Source organism: Tupaia chinensis, unplaced genomic scaffold (genome assembly GCF_000334495.1).
Source record: "Tupaia chinensis unplaced genomic scaffold, TupChi_1.0 Scaffold149922_1, whole genome shotgun sequence".
Taxonomy (NCBI): Eukaryota; Metazoa; Chordata; class Mammalia; order Scandentia; family Tupaiidae; genus Tupaia; species Tupaia belangeri.
Window position 1 is genome coordinate 105,915 of NW_006209766.1, and position 20,912 is coordinate 126,826.

Consider the following 20,912-nt stretch of genomic DNA (forward strand, 5'->3'; position numbering starts at 1 on the left):
TCATATTTTCTACCCAGACAGATGATCATTTTAAAGCGTTTGTAAAATGGCTTGTCATGGTTTAAGGTATTTCCCACTCTCTTTAACATACTCATAGACCCAGCTAGTCGTGTACTGAATTGCTGTGTTAGAAGCCACGTGACTGACCATGGTTCAGATCCCCAGCCTGGTGGACCTGAAACATGCTGAGTGTGTGCATGCATGTCCAAGGTCCTGAAGAACTAGAAGGCTGAGGGAAAGGGGACACAGTGTGAAGAGATCCTATCGAGGGTGCCTGTCTCTCTCTCTCTCTCATTCATATGTACATGCTCTCTACTGTGAATAAAAATAAACTTAAAAAAATTACACTCATAGGGCATGTCTGTATCTCTCAAAAGAAATTCAAGGCTGACTCCATGATCAAGTAGGTAAGGGAAGTGGTTCCCCTTTGGCTGACTATGTAGTTAAAATCCCAGCCCTGGTGGCTTGAAAAGAACACTGGGTATGTGTGCATGTGTGCAAGCATGCCCCAAATCTCAGCAAGATGGAGAAATAGAGAAGGGCTTATGACCTGACCACACCCCATCAGGTGGTGCTTTTCTTTCTTTCCTTTTCTTTTTGTTGGACAGTTTTTTGCTATAGGGCATGGATTCTCACTAGAAAGATAGAGACAGAAAGTGAGAAATCACCCCTGGGGGGATGGCCATGCCGCAGTCCCTTCTCCTCCATTCTCCTTTCAAGATCTTGGGCACGCATGTACACGTTCCCTGCGTGAGTTTAAGCCACTGGGTCCGGGACTCGAACCGCAGTCGACTACATGGGAGTCCAGCGACATAGCCATTATGCCAACTGCTGGTCCCCTTTCCTTTTCTGTCTGTTTGTATCTCTGGCAAATGTATGCACTCTCTGGCAAATAAAAAAAATTATAATAAATTCAAGCAGTATAAAGCTAAAAAACACTGCTAGCTATCAGGCTGAGGCCACATGGAAGGCCTTGGTTTGTTTCTGGTCCACTCAAAAGCCCAGCATAGTGGTGTACACCTATAGTTCCAGCTGCTTGGAAGGCTGAAGCCAGAGGATAGTGAGTTCACAGCCTGTGTGGGCATCGTTGTGAAACTCTAAAAAAAGAAAAAAGCTAAGCCCAGCTGCTGCTGTGGTACAGCCTTAATGTTGGTGCCTTGTAAGATTGGGGATGCCGTAGTGCCGACCATGGGTCTAGATCCCTGCATCAGCCTGGAAATATACTGGGTACATACATGGCTACCCAGGATCCTGAGGAGCTGGAGGGCTGGGGGAAGGGATTGCAGTGTGAGGAGACTGTCTCTCATGCTTCTCTGTCAGTAAAACAAACAAACTGCTCTCCTTTCTCGTCCCATTTCTTTCTCCAGAAGTGATTGTTGTTAACTGCTGATGTGTGCATCCCACAGTACTGTCTGTACATGTGCAGATACATATTCGACACACGCGGAAGTACAACTTCAGCTTCTGTTAATTTTACATAAAGCACCATGTTGTTCAGCTACCAGTGAGCCTGGCCGCTGCTTGACAGAGAGGTGAAAAGATGAGCTAGAGACGCTGACTTTTCTCAAAAGCGTTGACTAGTGTTTGACCCAGACTATTAACAGTTGTCTGTCATCCCACGATGCTATATGCACTTTTTAAGCTTTATTTAGGATTTCAGGCAAGAATGGTTTGCAAAATAAAGGCAAAGGTTTTTATTTTAGCCTGAACCTTTAATTTTTTTTTTTTTTTGGAGAGATTTTTGCTATAGGGTGCGTGTGCTTGCCAGAAAGAGACAGAAAGTGAGACATCACCCCCCAGGGAGGATGGCCACGCTGCAATCCCTTCTCCTCCATCCGGGACACGAACCGCAGTCGACTACGTGGGAGTCCAGCGACATAGCCATTACGCTAACTGCTGGTCCCCTCCATTTGTTGGAAGAGACAAAACTAGACCTTGCACTCCAGCCCAGGAGAAGTGCCCTTGTCCCCAAGGTAAGGACAACTAGAGAAGATCAGCCAGCCATGTAAGCCCCTGGGCCAGAGCAGCACCTGCCACCTCCCTGTTCCTTTACTGCAGTCATCATGGGCCATTTGAATGGAGAAGGGGAAATACTGTTATACTTTGAGATTTTGACTTGGCTCTTCCCATCAAAATATTGATTAGGATAGTTTCTTTTGTATGTAGTGGTCTAAATAGACTTTCCAAGGCTAATCTGGCAGGTTTTAGTGTCTGTGGGCCTATTCTAAGTTTCCAATAGCTGACCTCTTAGTGAATTCTAAAATGTGGTTGCCAAGTGTAGGCCTGCAGACTTAACATTTTACATTCCCCCAGAGCATTCTGTGTTGTTTCTGGAATTCATGCACTGCTATGGGATTTAGCCACAGGCTTACAAGGGTCTTTCTTAGAATGTTCACCAACTTAGATGAAATGACTAGGCATTTAGATTTGTCCCTGCTGATTGTCGGAGGGCTGTATAAGCATTGCCCTAAGTGGCTCCTTACCGTTCATCCTTGAGAGAAAGGAGTCTGTGGCCTAATACTGCTGCACTTGACTGGGTGGGCAAGGCCTTGACGCAGGAGTTTTGGACTTCTGGGCGATGAAAGCCAAATGCTTGACCATTTAAACGTAGGCCAAATTACTGCTCCTGAAGGGAGTCGGTGCATTCTAATGCTCCGCAGGTGATTTTGTCTTCCAGCCAGACTTGGGCCAGGTACTGAAGCCTGCATCCAGGAATCACGGATGCTGCCTGCGTGCTCTGCTGCTCTGTTATGGACCATGCAGGGGTGCTGAGCCGTATCTATCTTACTCATTGGTGCCTTTGTCTCTGACCTTGGGCAGCTCTTTCTCAACAGTGTTGCTGTTAGGAAGGGAGTTGTGAGTGTACTGTTTCACTAGTTGGCCAGACCCTGTGACACTGTTGGGTGCAGCAGCCCAGGAAATGAGTTATGGGGCACAGTCAGAATGTCTGGGTTTAGAAGTAACTCTGCTTTTTACTGCCTATATGGCCTTGAGCAAATCTCTTGGTGTCTCTGGGCTCAGTTTGCCTATTCATACTTACGGAGTCACCACTCAACTTCCAGAGTTCTTGTGATCAGAGTTCTTGTGATCAGATACAGCACTGTTCTCCAGTTTTCATCATTGTCATGATTACTGTTTTCAGCATGGCTTGAAAGATGCCATTAACCCTTCTCTGAAGTGTGGAGGACAAGTACGTCCAAAACCAATACCAGAGAGGAGTGTGAGGCAAGTTACTCCTCTAACTATAACACTTATAGGTGAAAACTGGTGATTCCCAGAGCTTTACCCTTGCTTAGTTCTTATCTGGTTCCTGAAGTAGGTACCTTCATTTCCCCTTTGCGTTACCTTTTCTCTTGGTTGTTCTAAGGTAGTAGCAATATTACCTGCCAGATGGTAGAATTGCCAGGATCTTTTCAGTGTAAAAGCCCTATATGACTTCTCCTACCAACAATCACTGTCCTTTTTGGCTTGCCCCTGCAGTGAGGTGTGGAGAAGGAAGTGGGAAGGGGAGGATGTCCATTGAATATACTTGCAGTTGTAAGGAATCGCTGGACAGGTCACTTGACAGTTTAAGTAGGATTTTTCACCCTCTGGATTTATAGAAAGTGTATAGTTTACATTGAAAATGAGCTAGAGTTTTGTGCAGGTTAAGAAATATGATTCTTATCAGGTGCTTTGTGGAAGTTCCTTCGTATACATCTCAAATTGTCTAGTTAGAATGTGAATTCAGAAAAAATATACTTTCCAGTATTGAATTTGTTCTTTATACAAAGCTTTGACAACTCACCCAGATATCTTTCAGAGGTGGACTGCATGGGACTTGCACACTGCATCTTTTCTTTGAGTTGAGGAATATTTCCACCAATGGTTTTGTGATCAGATTGATTCCAGTGTTCCTAGGAGAGCGTTGGGTTGGCTAGAATGAGTTGGCTAATTTCTCCTTGATTTTTTCTACTTCAGGTTTATTTGTCCTAGAGATATCTAATCCTAACCAAGGATCATTTGCAATTAAAACATAGTTCAGGGATCATACGGGAGTACAATGGTAAAGTATGTTGCACTGTGAGGCTGCCCCACATGGGAAGGTTCTGGTTTCATGTCCAGAGAACTCCCTGATTATGCTGGGCATGTGTGTGCCTATGATGCAGGGCTGGCAAAAGCTGGGGTAGACTCCAGTGTCAAGATACTGTTTGGGGGGGACCAGCAGATGGCGTAGTGGTTATGTCACTGGACTCCTGCAAGGCTGATCATGGTTCAGGTCCTGGACCCGGTGGCTTCAGAATCATGTGAGCCAGGCACATGTACGTGCATGCCCAAGATCCCAGGAGGAGAATGGAGAAAAAGGGATTGCAGCATGACTGTCCCCACTGGGGAGTGATTTCTTGCTTTTTGTCTCTCTAGTGAGTGCACATGCCCAATAGCAAAAATCTCTCTTAAAAAAAAGGTACTATTGGGGATGCTGTCTTTCTGTCTCTCTCCTGCCTGTGTGTACTCATAGGAGAAGTAAACACAGCCCCTTCTCACTTAATGAGCTGCCTGTTTAACAACTACCCTGACTTACCAATTTTCCAATGTGGAGAATACTCTTTCTCAGTCTGAGTGAGTCTTTGGAATTCCCTTTCTCAATCTTTGTCTTGTTCCCATAGTCAGGCAGTATTTACTACGTGAATCTTTTTGTAATCACACAAGGCTACATATTTCATTTATAAATTTTTACTTAATTGTGTGCTCATAGTAGTATCCAATGAGTAAAAATGATTACATCGTATTTATATTATTGTGGTAAGTCTTGTTGCATTCTGGCGCTTACCTAATGTTTGCTTTTTATATGAATAGAATTACATTATTCTAATATAGTGTCATGTGATGTTTATTAAAAAATACAGGGACCAGCAGTTGGCGTAATGGCTGTGTCTCTGGACTCCCCTGTAGTCAAGCGCAGTTCGAGTCCTGGACCTGCCGGGCGCGTGTGTATGCGTGCCCAAGATCCCGAAAGGAGAATGGAGGAGAGGGGATTGCAGTGTGGCCATCCCCCCCCACCATGCGATTGATTTCTCACTTTCTGTCTCTCTGTCTCTCTCTGTTTTTCTGGCAAGCGCACGTGCCCTATAGCAAAAGCCTCTTCAAAAAAAAAAAAACATATTGGGGTCATCAGGTGTCAAAGTAGTTAAGGTTCTGGACTCTGACATGGCCAACCATGGCTCAAGTCCTGGACCTGGTGGTTTGCTCTACCATTTTCCCTCTCTTCTCTCTCTGGTCAAATTAAATAATAATTATAATAATAATAATAAAGTTAAGTAATTTGAAAATATGCATACTGTATGGTGCCACAACATACCACAAGACATCTCCCTTTAAGCTCCTCACTTATCTACCAGTTCACTTAGTGACCTAGTCCTGGAATGGAACTTATTGTTAAAGTTAATATTAAAGAAATAAAGATAACCCTGTATCTTTTGATATCTTCTTATTAGAACGTCACAAATTCCCACTTCTTTTTACAAACATCTGTGACTTGTCCTAAATCAAGTTACTTGTTCAGGCAAATGTACATAAGGAAAATGATCAAATTGATTTGTGATTTATTCATTCATCCACAGTTTTTTAATTTACATTTTAAAAATAATTATTTTTTAAAGAATTATTTTATTTAACTTTATTTAAGTTGAACCAGACAGGGACAGAGTGAGAGAGAGAGAGAGGGAAAGTGAGAAAGCAAGCCTCACGGTTCGGGACTCGAGCCATGGCCAGCCATGTGGGAGTTCAGTGCCCTTAACCACCACGTCAACTGCCAACCCCAAGAATTATTTTTATTGGAGCCAGCAGGTGGCACGATGGTTAAGGCACTGGACACTCCCACATGGCTGACCAGGATTTGCATTCCTGACCTGGTGGCTTACTTTCTCACTTTCCCTCTTTTTCTCTCTGTGTCTCTCTCTCTCTGGTCAAATTAAAATAAATGAATGAATAAATGTTAAAAATTAAATCTTTTTTTAAAAAGGGAATTATTTTTATTTAGTTTTATCATTATTGTTTTACAGTTTGCTACAGGGCAGGTGCCCTTACCAGAGAGAGAGCAAGAGAGAGGGGAAGTGAGAAAGCCAGTATCAGGACTCAAACCACAGTCGGCCATCCAGCGCCTTAACCACCATGCCACCTGCTGCCCCCTCCCTTTTTTTTTCCTTTAAGAATTATTTATCTAATTTTATTTATTACTATTATTATCATCATTATTATTTTAACTTGACCAGAGAGAGGGAAAATGAGAAAGCAAGCTACCATGTCCAGTACTCGAATCATGGTGGGCCATGTGGGAGTCCATTGCCTTCACCAGCACATCACCTGCCAGTCCTCATAAATATTGGGTTGTCGAGAAGGTCATGGCACGTTTTTTCATAGAAAATATGTGACTTTCCTAACGACCGAATATTTTTTGAATGTGTTGTTTATGCCAGCTGCTATTGCTGGCACAGAGGGTTCAGCATTGAACAAGAGAGTAATTCCTTTTTTTGAATAGCTAGAAGAGAGTTGCAATTTTAGTTAGATACTGTGGTTAGCAAAGGTGTCTCTGAGAGCCAGCTGGTGGCTTAATGGTTAAAGCAGCTTGATTCCACATGGCCTATTGTGCGATTCGAGTCCCAGGCCTGACAGCTTGAATACCATGCCAGACACATGCATCACTGAAAATCCCAAGAGGAGAATGGAGGAGAAGGGGTAGTGGGATGGCCACCTCCTGAGGGATTATTTCTTACTTTTCCTTCTTACTGTCTCTTTGAATCTTTACTCCTTTCTGGTGACTTCATGTGCTCCATGGCAAAAACCTTAAAAAAGAAAGAAAAGACATCTCTGAGAAGGTGGTATTTGAGTAAAAAAAAAAAAAGAAAGAAAAAGAAATCTCTGAGAAGATGGTATTTGAGTAAGTCCTAAAGGAGATAAGGGAACAAGTCCTGTTGATAACCAGGAAGAGGATTTGGGAAAGGGGAATAGTGAAAAATCCTTGAGGCAGGAACCAACCTGGAGTCTTTAAAGAGCAGCGAGGAACCTACTGTGACTGAAATGGAGTGAAAGCAGGTGTGGCAGAGGTGAGCTCAGAAAATTAAAGTGGGGGTGGGGGGGGACACTACGGGAACACTGGTTTTTACCCTCAGAGTGGCCAGTTCAGAGGCAGGTGAGGTCACCTCTGAAGAGGAGGGAAAATGAGGGCAGCAGGGTGGGCTCTGCTCTCCCTGTGCAGTGAGTGCCAGTTGTCATCTCTCCCTTTGCTTTCTTCACACGCTGACAGCTCTAGGGCTCTGGTTTCATGTAGTCCTCAGTGTTGAGAGGGTTCGGTCCTCTGGACAGGTGATCTGCTTAGGCCGTTCAGGAGGCAGGGCAGCTTCAGGGCCTCCAGGAGTTGTGTCTTTTTTTTTTTTTTTTCACTATAGGGCGTGTGCGCTCGCCAGACAGAGACAGAGAGACAGAAAGCGAGAAATCACCCCCCAGGGGGCATGGTCACGCTGCAGTCCCTTCTCCTCCATTCTCCTCTTGGGATCTTGGGCACGCACGCACACGCGCCCGGCGTGAGTTTTAAGCCACCGGGTCCAGGACGTGAACCACGGTTGACTGCGTGGTAGTCCAGTGACATAGCCATTACACTAACTGCTGGTTCCCAGGAGTTGTGTGTCTTTAAGGGGACATTTATGTTATTCTTGTAGAATTTTTTTTAAAAAGAATTATTTTATTTAACTTTATTTATTTATTTATTTTTTAATTTGACCAGAGAAGGACAGAGTGAGTGGGTGGGGGAGTGAGAAAGCAAGCTGTCATGTCCGAGACTTGAACTGCCGTCAGTCATGTGGGAGTCCAGTGCCCTTAACTACCACACCACCTACTGGCCCCAACTTCCAGCATTTTTATTGGTGTTTCAGGTATCACCACCTTGTGAATGGGTAGGCAGTCATTAAATCAAAATCTTATTTTTTTTAAGGGTTTTGCCAGAGGGCGCATATACTCACAAGAGAGAAACAGTGAGAGGGAAAGTGAGAAATAATACCCCAGGGAGGATGGCCACACCACATTCCATTCTCCTCCTGGGATTTTGAGCATGCATGCACACCCGCCCAGCATGATTCTCAAGCTGCCAGGTCCAGGACTGGAACTGTGGTTGGCTATGTGAGAGTCCAGCACCTTAAGTACCACGCTACCTGCCAGGCCTCAAATCAAATCTTTACATAGTTGGATATGGGCTTTCAGTTTGATGCACTGAGAGAGTACTTTTGTGTACTATGTGATTACCCATGAGTATGTTTGAAATGATTTATTGGTGAGGATTGGCTCACTCTCAAGAACCTTAATTCAGGTATGTTAACATTTTGGATAGCTATATGCCAGAAATATTGTAGAGGAACAGTAATGGAAAATATTAGAAGTTAGTTTCAAATGTGATTTTCATTACCTCTAATGGAATTAATTGTGCATACCGTTCCCTTTTTTTTGGCCTCAAGGTAAAATTTAGCGTTACTTCTTTCTTGTTTTGAATCTTCCATAGCAGATTATGGAGTAGGTATTTCCCAACTATATATGCCAAATGAAAATCTACATTGCTGCTGTAATCAGAAACTGGTCACTTCATAAAAAGTTTGTATGAATTCAGTTTTCAGCCTGTTGCTGATTTCTAGACACTCATTTTGACTAATTTTTTAAAAATAAGGTGAATCAGCTGTTAGCCAAATTGTCTTCAGACTCTAGTGTTTAGAAGAAGCAATAATTAATTCAGCTATGATCACTTACTTGCATTATGAACAGCAAACAAGGTTTACTGCCTTCCTAGCCCATTCTACATGGGCGGAAGCCACACGAGCTAGAGGAACTCTGACTTTGATTTGTTGTTAACACACATTTGTGACCAACTCTTCATCTTGAAAATTGCCAATTAAAAGGAGAAATGTAAGAAATTAAACAGATTTTCTGCTTTTCTGATGTAGATTGTTTTTCGTTGTAGCCAAAGAGCCCTTATGGTTGGGGGGAACCTTCTGTATAGCAGAAGCCTTGCACCCTTCTGTGTGGATATACCGTTAGAAAAATCCCGTTTTTCAGACCCCAATGAATTCAGTGACTTGAACAGTGGTCAGTCATCGGGGATAAAATTGGCGAAAGGTTGCTGGGGAACTGCGTAAGAAGGGGTCAGGCCTCTCCACCTAAATCCCACTGATCTGCATCACCAAAATTGAAACAAACAGATCATCATGTCTCCTATTGTGATGCAAGAAGAACCGCATAGCAATAATATATTATTGTACTTCTCATTCTTTTCTGAAGAAAAAGAAAACAAAAACCCCAAAATAATCTAATCAAGCTTCTAAAACAAGTTTTAAGCATACAGGATATATGGAGTATAGTGGAACAAGCTATGCAACACCACAAGAAAGTGTTCAGACAAATCCAGAATGTGGTATATTCTATAAACAGTTGACCTGATTCATTGAACAGTCAGTAGTGCACACACAGAGCAGAGCGAGAGAAAGCACTATTCTAGATTTACAGAGAGCTAAAAGATATGGCAATTGGGCCAGCCCATGGTGTGGTAGTTAAAGTGTCTGGGTCCCACATGGTCAACCACAACCATATGGTTTGAGTCCTGGACTCAATGGCTTGAGAAACATGCCAGGCCCATGTACATGCATGCCCAAAATCCTAAAAGGAGGGAGAAATGGAGAAGAAGGGAGTGCAGCATAATCATCTCCAGTGGAAGATGCTTTCTCACTTTCCCTTTGTCTTTTTGTCTCTCTCTTCTGGAGAGTGAATGTACCCTCTGGCAAATTTAAACAGACAGACAGACAGACAGATAGATAGGCTAGCAGGCTGGCAGGCTGGCAGGCTGGCTGACTGGCTGGCTGATGTGGAGGAATCCGTGTGAGGCCTTGTCACTGTTTCCTCTTTGAGTAGTCCCCAGCCACCTGGGCATCTTTCCTTTTCACCAGCTATACCACCCACCTTCCTCAGTAAAATACAGCTGAACCAGTTGCAAGCGAGGCAAAGATGAGTGAGGACTCTAAGAAGTGCTCCAGGCCTGGTAGGTGAGACAGAGAAATAAACAGACAGTGGCGCAAGGGTGAAGAGTGCTGAGATGCAGATGGAAAATCGCCTCAGGCCTGACCGTTGCTGTGCAGCTCTCAGCCGCTCCTCTTCCCCCACCCAGCTAGCTGTGACAGGACCAGCCCTCATGCCAGAACCTCCTACCTAACCTGAAAGAATATTGGAGTGAGGCCAAGGGGCAGGCCAGAGAGCCTTGTATGCCCTGGTTAGAGTTAGGTGATACAACTGGTTGTCTCTCAATGTCCAATTTTGCCTTTATTTTTTGTCGTTTTGTTTTTTAGGTGTTTTTTTTTTCTTTTAGTTTACTATAGGGTATGTGCACTCAAGAAAGAGAGAGCAAGTGAACACAGCAAGGAATGACCGTGCCACAATACCTCGTCCATTCTCCTCTTGGGATTTTTGGGCATGCATTCATATGTGGCCAATGTTTTAAGACGCTGGGTTTGGGATTCTAACCATGTAGTAAGCAGTGCGGGATTCAACTGCTTTAACCACCATGCCTTCTGCTGGTCCTTGCATTCTCCCCCCGCCCCCCAGGTTTTTGCTATAGGGCGCATGTGCTCACCAGAGAGAGACAAAAAGTGAGAAATCACCCTCCAGGGAGATGGCCTTGCTGCAATCCCTTCTCCTCCACTCTCCTCTCGGGACCTTGGGCGCACACACACACACACCCGGCGTGAGTTTAAGGCACCAGGTCTGGGACTCAAACTGCAGTTGCTGGACTACATGGGGGTCCAGCAACAAAGCCGTTATGCCAACTACTGATCCCAATCATTGCATTTTTTATTAGAGACAAACTGATTTTGTTTTTTAGGCGTAAGGATTCTTCTTCTCACTCTCCCTTATAGCTGGTCACTTGCATAAGATCTGGTTCATGAAGATGTAACTAGGAACATTGAATGAGACTACTAAGATGTCTCCTTGCAGGAAAGGGGATGCTCCTTCTCTTCCCCTGATTTTCTGTTGTCTAGAATGCAGGCAGAATGGCTGAAGGTCAGCCGTGTAAACTATGCAGTGGCTGAAGAATGGAAGCCTTGCAGAGGATGCAGAGCAGAAAGGTAGGGACCCAGCTCCTTGTGGTGCCCTGGAGTCTCCACCACGGTAGCTTGGGGCAGTTTGCCCCTGGATTTGTTTTAACTTAGACAGAAATTAACCTTGCTCTGATTTCAGCCACTGCATTTGTTTGCTTTTATTTTGCTTTGTTATTTAAAAAAAAAATAATTCTAGTTGAGTGGAAACAGGAAGTCCAATTAAGAAGCCAAGCAGGGGGCCAGCAGGAGGTGTAATGGTTAAGGCACTGGGCGCCCACATGGCTAACTACAGTTTGAGTCTCAGACCTGGTGGCTTGAAAATCACACTGTGTGTGTGTGCTTACATGTGCAAAATCCTGGGAGGAGAATGAAGGAGAAGGGATTGTGGTGTGGCCATCCGCCCAGGGGGAACGATTTCTCACTTTTCCCTGTTTCTCTCTCTCTCTCTTGTGCACATGCCCTATGGTAGAAACCTTAAAATAAATAAATAAATAAAAATAAGCAAGAGATAGTAGCTTGGAATGGAATGGTAGCTACTAGAGGAGGTGGCTAGAAGCTGTTTTTTCTACCTATGTATTATTTTTTAAAGAATTATTTTATTTAACTTTATTTATTTTAATTTGACCAGAGAGGGACAGAGTGAGAGAGAGAAAGGGAAAGTGAGAAAGCAAGCTGCCAGGTCCAGGACTCCAACCACAGTCAGCCATGTGGGAGTCCAATGCTCTTAAATACCATGCCACCTGCTGGCCCCTTATCTATTTACTTTCAGATTTTTTGGCCATATTGCCAGAGAAGGAAAGTGAGAAATCAACCCCCACGGGTATGGCCACATCACAGTCCCTTCTTCTCTTGGGATTTTTTGCATCCATGCACACATGCCTGATATATTTATCAAGCTGCTGGGCAGGACTCAAACTGTGGAGTCAGCCATGTAGGATTTAGTACTATAACCACCATACCACTTGCTGGTCCTATTTTGTTTTATTTATGTAACATACACCGTTCTCCATTTTAACCATTTTTTTAAGAGATTTTTTGCTATAAGGTGCTACCTGTACTCGCTGGAGAGACAGAGACAGAAAGTAAGAAATCACCCCCTAGAGGGGATGGCCATGCTACAATCCCTTCTCCCTTCTCCTCTCGGGACTTTGAGCATACATGCACACACTCCCAGGATGAGTTTTAAGCCACTGGATCTGGGACTCAAACTGCTGTCAGCCATGTGAGAGTCCAGCACCCTAACGACTGAGTCACCTGTTGGCCTCTTAACCATTTTTTTTTTTAAATAGTCGTTTTATTTAACTTTATTTATTTATTCTAATTTGATCAGAGAGGGACAGAATGAGAGAGAAAAAGTGAGAAAGCAAGCTACCAGGTCCAGGACTCGAACCACAGTCTGCCATGTGGGAGTCCAGCGCCCTCAACCACCATGCCACCTGCCGGCACCCCCCCTTAACCATTTTTAATTGTACAGTTCAGTAACATTCAGTACATTCACATTATTGTGCTACCATCCCCACCATCCATCTCCAGAACTTTTTCATTGATCTAACCTGAAATTGTACCCCTTAAACAGTACCTTCCAGTTTCCTCTTGCATCTGCCCTCAGCCATCAGCCTACCTTTTGTCTCTCTGAATTGATGACTCTAGGAGCCTTATGTAAGTGGAATCATAGACTATTTTTTCCAGCAGTAAAGCAAGCAGCATGTCCAGGGGCAGATTGTGTTGGCTCTGTCCCTGGACACATGCCAGCCTGCTTTCCATCCCTAGTTCTTTCTCTTGTATGGAGCATAACAGCTTTTCTCTGCTCTGGGTAAATGTTGGCTGCAAAATGTTTGCTGTTCTTTTGTTAGTTTTTTATACATTAATTTCAGTAACCTTGTGTTTTAGACTTTATACTGTAGTATTATCTTAAGTGCTTTTCATAGTCCAGGCATGGTCTCCCGCATTCTCTGTTTCTCTGGAGGCACACTTAGGTCTCTGTATCACATCCTGGTGTGCTGGTGAGGTTATTACATAACGATTCTGGAAATACAAGAACAGAAGATGCTTCATTAAGAGCAAAGTTGAAGGCACATGGAACCAAATGTAATGTTTAAGGTATAAGTATTGAAGACAAAGAAATGATTGAATAGCTTTGGAATTTCTTATAAAAGCAGCCAACCTGGATCAACTTCATTTCACTCACTCTAGACCTTTAAACTGATCAGAAATAAATGTATATATGACAGTTTTACTTGTTCTTCATACATTGCTTGGGTTAAGACAAAGATGAACCATCAAGTGAAATTGAGCAGAAAAGTAAATTTAATGAGAAATTATTTATATTGACGTGAAAATCACAGGGCATTTTGGGAGATGGGGTGGACATGGGCACTCCATAATTCCAACCACCTGCAGCTGTTAAGAGCTGAATCAGGTTCTCACCCTAAAAGAGAACTAACTAAAGTTAAATTTTGAAATAGTCTGAGAAGCAGGGCTGGCAGGTGGCATGGTGGTTAAGGTGTTGGATTCCCACATGGCTGACCAAGGTCTGAGTCCCAGACCTGGCAGCTTGCTTTCTCTTTCTGTCTCTCTCTCTCTGATCAAATTGAAAAATAATAAATAAAATTAAATGAATAATTCTTAAATTATTTTTAAAAAGATTAAAAAATAAAACAAATAGTTTAAGAAGATAGAATTGACATATGTGGTTGATCCTCAACAATGATGTTGAGATAAAAAAAGGTAGTTTTTGTACTCAAAGTATGATTATGTTGCTAACAGAAATTCCAGAGACTGGATGAATTTAAGAGAATAGAGGTTTATTTTGACTCATGATTCTGATGACCAGGAAGTCCAAAGGTAGAAACCCAGAGGATGGCCGGTGAGCATAGAATGAGAGTACACTGTGGGCAACTCTCTTTAAAACAACCTGCTCTCATGAGAACTCACCCCTTCTCTTGAGAGCTAGAACCTGCTGGGTCTTGTGAGATGTCATTAATATACTCAAGAGAGCAATAATCCCATGGTGCAGTCACTGTGATCCAGTCATTGCCTACTACACTTCACTAGCTCCCAACATCAAATTCCAAAACATGAAACTTTGGGGGACAACCCATTATCCAAACCGTCATATGAATAAAATATCAAATCACCAAATGGAAAGATATGGTGGGACCAGCAGATGGTGTGGTGGTTAAGGCACAGGATTCCCACATGACTGACTGTGATTTGAGTCCCAGACTGGGGAACTTGAAAATCACACTGGGCATGTGTGTCCCAAATCCCGAGAGAATGGAGGAGAAGAGATTGCTGCATGGCCATTCACCATGGGGTGATTTCTCACTTTCCCCTCTCTGTCCCTCTCCAGTGAGCACATGCGCTCTGTAGAAAATAAAAAAGAAACAAAAAGTGTACTAGTTATATCAGGGAAGACAGTATCCTTAGCAGCAGAAGTGGTATACATACAAGGGGGTGGAAAGGTAAATATACACCCTTCTTGACCACCCATAGTGGTACAGCAGTAACACAGTGCTCCACAATGCTAAGGTCACATGAGAAGGTCCCAGGTTCATGTCCCAGGACCTCCTGAGCAGGCTAAGCACATTGTGTGTCTGTGATCTTGGTTGGCTGAGGCTGGTTCTGAATCATGTCAAAAAGAACCTGTTGGTATTTTTCTTTTACCTTTTCCACCATCATCAGCACTTTCCGTAAAATAGCTTTCCATTTTTGTTTTGTTTTTTCTTTTTGAGAGACTTTTTGCTATAGGGTGTGTGCGCTCGCTGGAGAGACAGAAAGCAAGAAGTCAGCCCTAGGGGAGATGGCCATGCCACAATCCCCTCCTCTTGGGGTCTTGTGCACACATGAGTATGTGCCCGGTATGAGATTTAAGTCACTGGTGTGAGACTCGAACCACGGTCAGCTGTGTGGGAGTCCAGCAATGTAACCATTCCACCATCTGCTGGTCCCTCTCTCTCTCTCTTTTTATTTTTCTAAAAGAAAATTTTTGATTTTATTATTTTTTAAATTTGTTGTGGGACACGTGTGCTCACGGGTTGGGGGTGGGGAAGAAAGCAAGCCATCAGAGCCAGGACTCAGACTGCAGTCCAGCATCTTAAACCATGCGTCTCCTGGCCCCTCCATTTTAGCAGATGCGTGATATTGTTTATAATCCAGAGTTCTTTTCCCTTCTTAGTATTCATTTCTGTTCTAGCTACATCCCGGGACTGATGGTAGGGATCAGAGCAGCCTCGTAGACAGGACACAAATTTTGGAGTTAAACAGATCTGATGTAAGATCATCAGTTATTACCTGCTTGACATTAAGCAAGCTTTTTTAAAAAAATTTTTCTAAGCCTCAGCGTTGTCATCTATAAAATGGATAAACTGCTCACACTCTGCAGGCTTCACTTCATAGCAGGTAAAGTGTTTGATATGGTTTAAACATACTCGATAAATGGTAGTTGTTGATAGAGCTTCCCTGACATTTTAAAGTTAAATGCCTTTGACCGTACCACTTATCCATTCCCCAGCTTACAAAATCTTCTGCAACTTTACAGAACCCTATACTCCAAGAAACTTTGTCCATGTAAAGGAAAAAATAGCTGTCCACAGCCCTGGTGTCGCACTCTTCCAAATTTATGTGTGGAGGACCCTAAAGGACTGACCCATCTCCCCTAAAGGGAGAGTGTCTTTTATAGAACGAGAACTGGGGTAAGACATGAGATCTCTGAGAAAAGGTCATCAGAGGCAGGCTGGAGATTGAGCTCTGTCCTCTCTCAAGATAAGGTGGTGGTAGCATATTTTGCCCTGGGCAAACTTTTACAATAGCTATTCTATGAAATAGGTGTCTGCCAGGTCCAGGTTAACCATTGGTTTGATTGGCTTTTAATGAGTTGTTTGCAACACAAATATCTTGTCCTAGTGGTAATTAGAGTTGATGCTTCCCACCTCTTGGGTGCGGAATGAGGTGCCCAGTGACTGAGCTCTTGATCTCATCACTCCTTAGTTACAGGGAGGAACTTGGAAGAAACTTAGATACGTGACTCACCCAAGGTCAAACGTGTAATAAATGATGGAGACAATATGCTGATAACACTTTTTCAGACTGTCCAGCGTCAGCCAGCTGGAGCCTTGTGGAAGGTCGGGGTTCTGTTCCCGTGTTGACTTGTACATACCTGGTGTGCATACCCAGGTCCTGCCTGGCTGGGAAGGCCGGGTGAGGGATTGAGGCTTGAGACACCATTGAAGGTGCCGCCCTCCCTCCCTCTCTCTCTCTCTCTCTCTCAAGAAATAAACAAGACAGAAAACTGTCCAGGCTCTCTTGCCCTGCTTACTCCTGTCGCAGCATCTTTCCCCCTCCACTGTTCTACCAGTATAGCAGGAGGGCTCTCCCCAGCCCACACCCTACTACGGGGTGGGCGTGTGAGCAGTGTTGTCAGAAGAGTATTCTGTTGTGGACCTCAGGCTCTGCCTCAGGCCTTCAGAGCCATTTCTCAGAATTTTTCCTTTTCTAAGGGGGAAGGGGGAGTACTGTCTTTCTCTTTATTTCCTCAGGGAGCCTTATGCATACTGGCTGCCTCTGGGTGTTCCTTCTCCAACAGCACCTGACCGTGTGTACACCACTATGTGGTCTTCCCACCTCCCCTGCCCCCATTAGAATGGAACCCTCATGAGGGCAGGACTGCCCATTCCTTTTCCTGTATACCCCCAGGCTTTGTCCATACTACTTGCATGTTGTCTATTTGTTGAAAGAATGAATTCCTCGGTTGTGTCAGAACAACGTGACACTGGAGCACATACCGCATAGCATCTCTACCTTTCCTCCTGCCCCCTTTCCCTTTGCCTGACAAGATGCAGGGGCAGAGGGGAGGGAACCTTTGTGTTCCTGGAGCGCCAGCTCCACTCCTCATCCCTGGTCTGCACCGTGGGGAGCTCCAGGACACCATCAGCCTACACCAGCGGTGGTTGAGTTTGGCACGCTCCCCACCTCAGTGCTGCTGGCCCACAGTTATTTTCAGTTGCTTAGAGCCTGTTTAAAGCAGTGGGGCACACTGGCTCAGGGCCTAGATGCTTGAGTCAAGTGACTGCCACATCAATTTTGTGTCTCCTTGACAAAATTCATAATCTCTCTGTGCCTCGATCTTACCATCTGTTAAACAGGTGACCTCGTAGGGTTGTTTGAGATTAAATGTAAATGAGATAACCCACGTGAGATCTTTAGAATAGATGGAGTACATGTGGGGTGCTCACTGAACACGGGCTGCCACTACATACAGCAACAAATGGTCTAACGTAAGTACCAATACCCCCAAGTTGGCTACCTCTGGGGCCCTTGCCCTTCCCAGTCCAGCACAGACCAGTGATGGGGAAAACCTTTGAGGAAGGAGTCATTGGAAACCTAGGAGGTCTGGGTGGTGACCCAGCCAATGACTCTGTTAGTTTACTACAGAAGGAGTATACTTTGGTGTGAGATTTATTTAAGGGGTTTTTGTTTGGTCCAGATGATTTCTACAGGAGGAAAATATTCAGAGGGAGTAAGTGTTGCTGGAAGGTGCCCCATGATAAAAAAGTGACAAAAAGGTTTCAGTTGGTGCTGTCAAATTTGGTGTTGGCTGGAACCAGCAGTTGGCGTAATGGCTATGTCACTGGACTCCCATGTAGTCGACTGTGGTCCGAGTCCCAGATCTGGTGGCTTAAACTCAGGTCGGGCATGTGTGCGTGTGTGCCCAAGGTCCCTAGAGGAGAATGAAGGAGAAGAGATTGTGGCCTGGCCATTCCCCCTGCGGGAATGATTTCTTGCTTTCTGTCTCTGTCTTTCTGGCGAGTGCATGCACCCTGTAGCAAAAATCTCTCCAAAAAAAAAAAATTGGTGTTGGCAAAGCAATGGAAGAGATTAGGAAACAGCTCTGACCGGTGGGTGGGGGGAGAGAATATATTAAAGGGCAGTTGCTGGGGACAGGTCCGAGGCTGAGTCTCTTGGGGAACTACTCAAAGGACAGCAGCTGGACTACAGCATGGACACTGGATTTTCAGTCCTTGTAAAAGGCACTGGAAACAGTTCTTCAACTTTCACCTCCCAAGCAGTGTGCTGAGGGCTGGCAGCGAGTGGGCTTGTTCCTACCAGTTGGCCGAATTGTGAACTCAATAAAGTAGTTTTTTGTAAATAACCTACTGCGTAAGCCAATGAAATGTAAAATATTTTCCACAGAAAAACTGAGTACTGGGACAAGCAGATAGTGTAAGGGTTACATCACTGGACTCCCACCTAGTCAACCACTGTTTGAGTCCCAGACTTGGTGGTTTAAAACTCACGCCAGGCACTTGTGTATGTGTGCTCGAGACCCCAAGAGGAGAATGGAGGAGAAGGGATTGCAGTATGGCCATTCCCCCATGAGGGGTGGTTATTTCTCACTTTCTGTCTCTCTGTCACCACATGTGCCCTATTGGGGGGGGGGAAACCTCTTTAATAAAAGACAAGAGGGGCCAGCAGGTGGTGTGGTGGCTAAGGCTCTGGACATTCCCACATGGCTGACGTTGGCTTGCTTTCTCACTTTCCCACTCCCTCTATGTGTCTCTCTTTGGTCAAATTAAAATAAATGAATCAATAAGTAATTCTTTGAAAAAAGAAAAAGTTTGGGTATTAGGGGACATAAGAGTTAAAAAGATTTTTTTTTTTTTTTTGGTATTTTCAAATTTGGTGTGGGCAAAACAACTGTAAGAGATTAGGGGAAATGTCAGTAATCTGGAAGATGTCTGTTGAGGTTGCTTGGCAAGTGACAAATTCTTGCTCTCTTCTGAAGAAAGAAAATAGATGTCTATGAAAAAAACATTGTGCTATGGCTTAGGCAAAGAAGAGGAGCAACCCATAATTTCAGAGAGTAGGTTTTGGTTTTTGTTTTCTTTTGTTTTAAGGTTTTTGTCATAGGGGCATGTGCTTGCCAGAGAGACAGAGAGAGGGAAAGTAAAAAGTCCCACCCTTGGACCAGCAGGTGGCATGGTGGTTAAGGTGCTGGACACTCCCACATGGCTGACCACGGTTCAAGTCCTGGATCTGGTAGCTTCCTTTCTCACTTTCCTCTCTCTCTCTGTATCTCTCTCTGGTCAAGTTAAAATGAAGAAATGAATGAATAAAGAAAGAAAGAAGTATTTTTTTTAAAAAATCCCACCCTCTTAGGAGACGGCCACACCACAGTCCCTTCTCGAGATTTTGGGCATGGATGCACGTGTGCCCACCATTTTAATTTTTTTTAATGATTTATTTATTATAATTATTTTTGAACCTGACCAGAGAGAGAAAGTAAGAAAGCAAGCTGCCAGGTCTAGGACTTGAACCGCAGTTGGCCATGTGGGAGTCTAGCACCTTAACCACCATGCCACCTGCTGGCCCTCAGCGAATAGTTTTACCTGATGCCAGTAGGTTGACAGATAAGTGCACTTTGTATCTGAAATGTTTAGAATGTGTATTAGTACTATTTTTAGTATATATATTTACTATACATACAATTACATATTAGTACCATGTTTAGGATAGTATTAGGTATATATAGTATTTTTAATGAATCTCCTACTTGTTCTACCAGCCAACCAACTACTAATATGTATTATCAGGCTTGTGGGTTTCTACTGTGAATGAGTGCAGTTGTCTGGTATGTGTTGTTGCCTTCTGGAAGACTGGTCTGTCAGCTTTGTTTTGCAAGACTAGAAATATGATGTACAACTATGTTAATAACTACGTTAACACAGTTACTAAAATAGCCAGTATCTTTTAATCCCATTTCTAGTGGAATGTTGTCTTATAGTCAAACTGATGTCCTGTCAATTTTTTATTTTTATTTTTCATTTTTTGGAGAGGTTTTTGCTATAGGGTGTGTGCGCTTGCCAGACAGACAGAGAGAGACAGAGAGACAGAAAGCAAGAAATCACCCCCCAGGGGGGATGGCCACAATCCCTTCTCCTCCATTCTCCTCTCGGGATCTTGGGCACGCACATACACACGCCTGACGTGAGATTTAAGCCACCAGGTCCAGGAGGACGTGAACCGCGGTCAACTACATGGGAGTCCAGTGACATAGCCATTATGCTAACTGCTGGTCCCTTTTATTTTTATTTTTTAAAGAATTATTTTATTTATTTATTTATGTTAATTTGACCAAGAGGGACAGATCGAGAGAGAGAGCGGGAAAGAAAGAAGGCAAGCTGCCAGATCTGGAACTCGAACCTCGGTTGACCATGTGGGAGTCTGGTGCCCTCAACCACCATGCCATCTGCAACCCCTCCCGTCAGATTTTTTTTTAACACTTTTTTCTTTATTCACGATAGAGCATGTGCCTGTGTATATGAGAGTAAAAGAACAAAAGAGAGAAGTGAGCATTCTCCAGAGAGCCTGGTCACACTGCATCTAATCTTGCTTACATGTGCAAGCCGAGCATGTTTCAGGCTGATGGCTGGAGATTTGAACCACAGTAACCATGAGGAATTTGGTTTCACTTTCTTTTTTCTTTCTTATAGTTGCCTGATGGCTGTGCTCGCCAGAGAGAGGTAGAGACAGACAGAGGGAGAGGGAAAAAGTATCCCCCAATGGGGTGTGGTCACACCACAATCCTTTCTCCTCCGTTTCTCATCCTGTCAGGATTTGGGGCATGCATATACATGTGCATAGTGTGGTTTTCAAGCCACCAGGGACAGGACTTGAACCTCAGTTGGCCATGTGGGATTCAGTTTCCTTAACTACCAGGCTATGGAGCCGGCCCTAGATTTTTAATTGTGTGGTTTTTACTTTGCCTTCTGAATCATTTATGGACATAATTGGAATTGCAGATGACTC

At 43.9% G+C, this 20,912-nt stretch overlaps 1 protein-coding gene across 5 annotated transcripts in view; it reads left to right on the forward strand.

The window, feature by feature from the left end:
• Positions 1 to 20,912, forward strand: part of GARRE1 (granule associated Rac and RHOG effector 1) — a 118,763-nt gene that overhangs the window by 54,738 nt on the left and 43,113 nt on the right. The window lies entirely within an intron of this gene.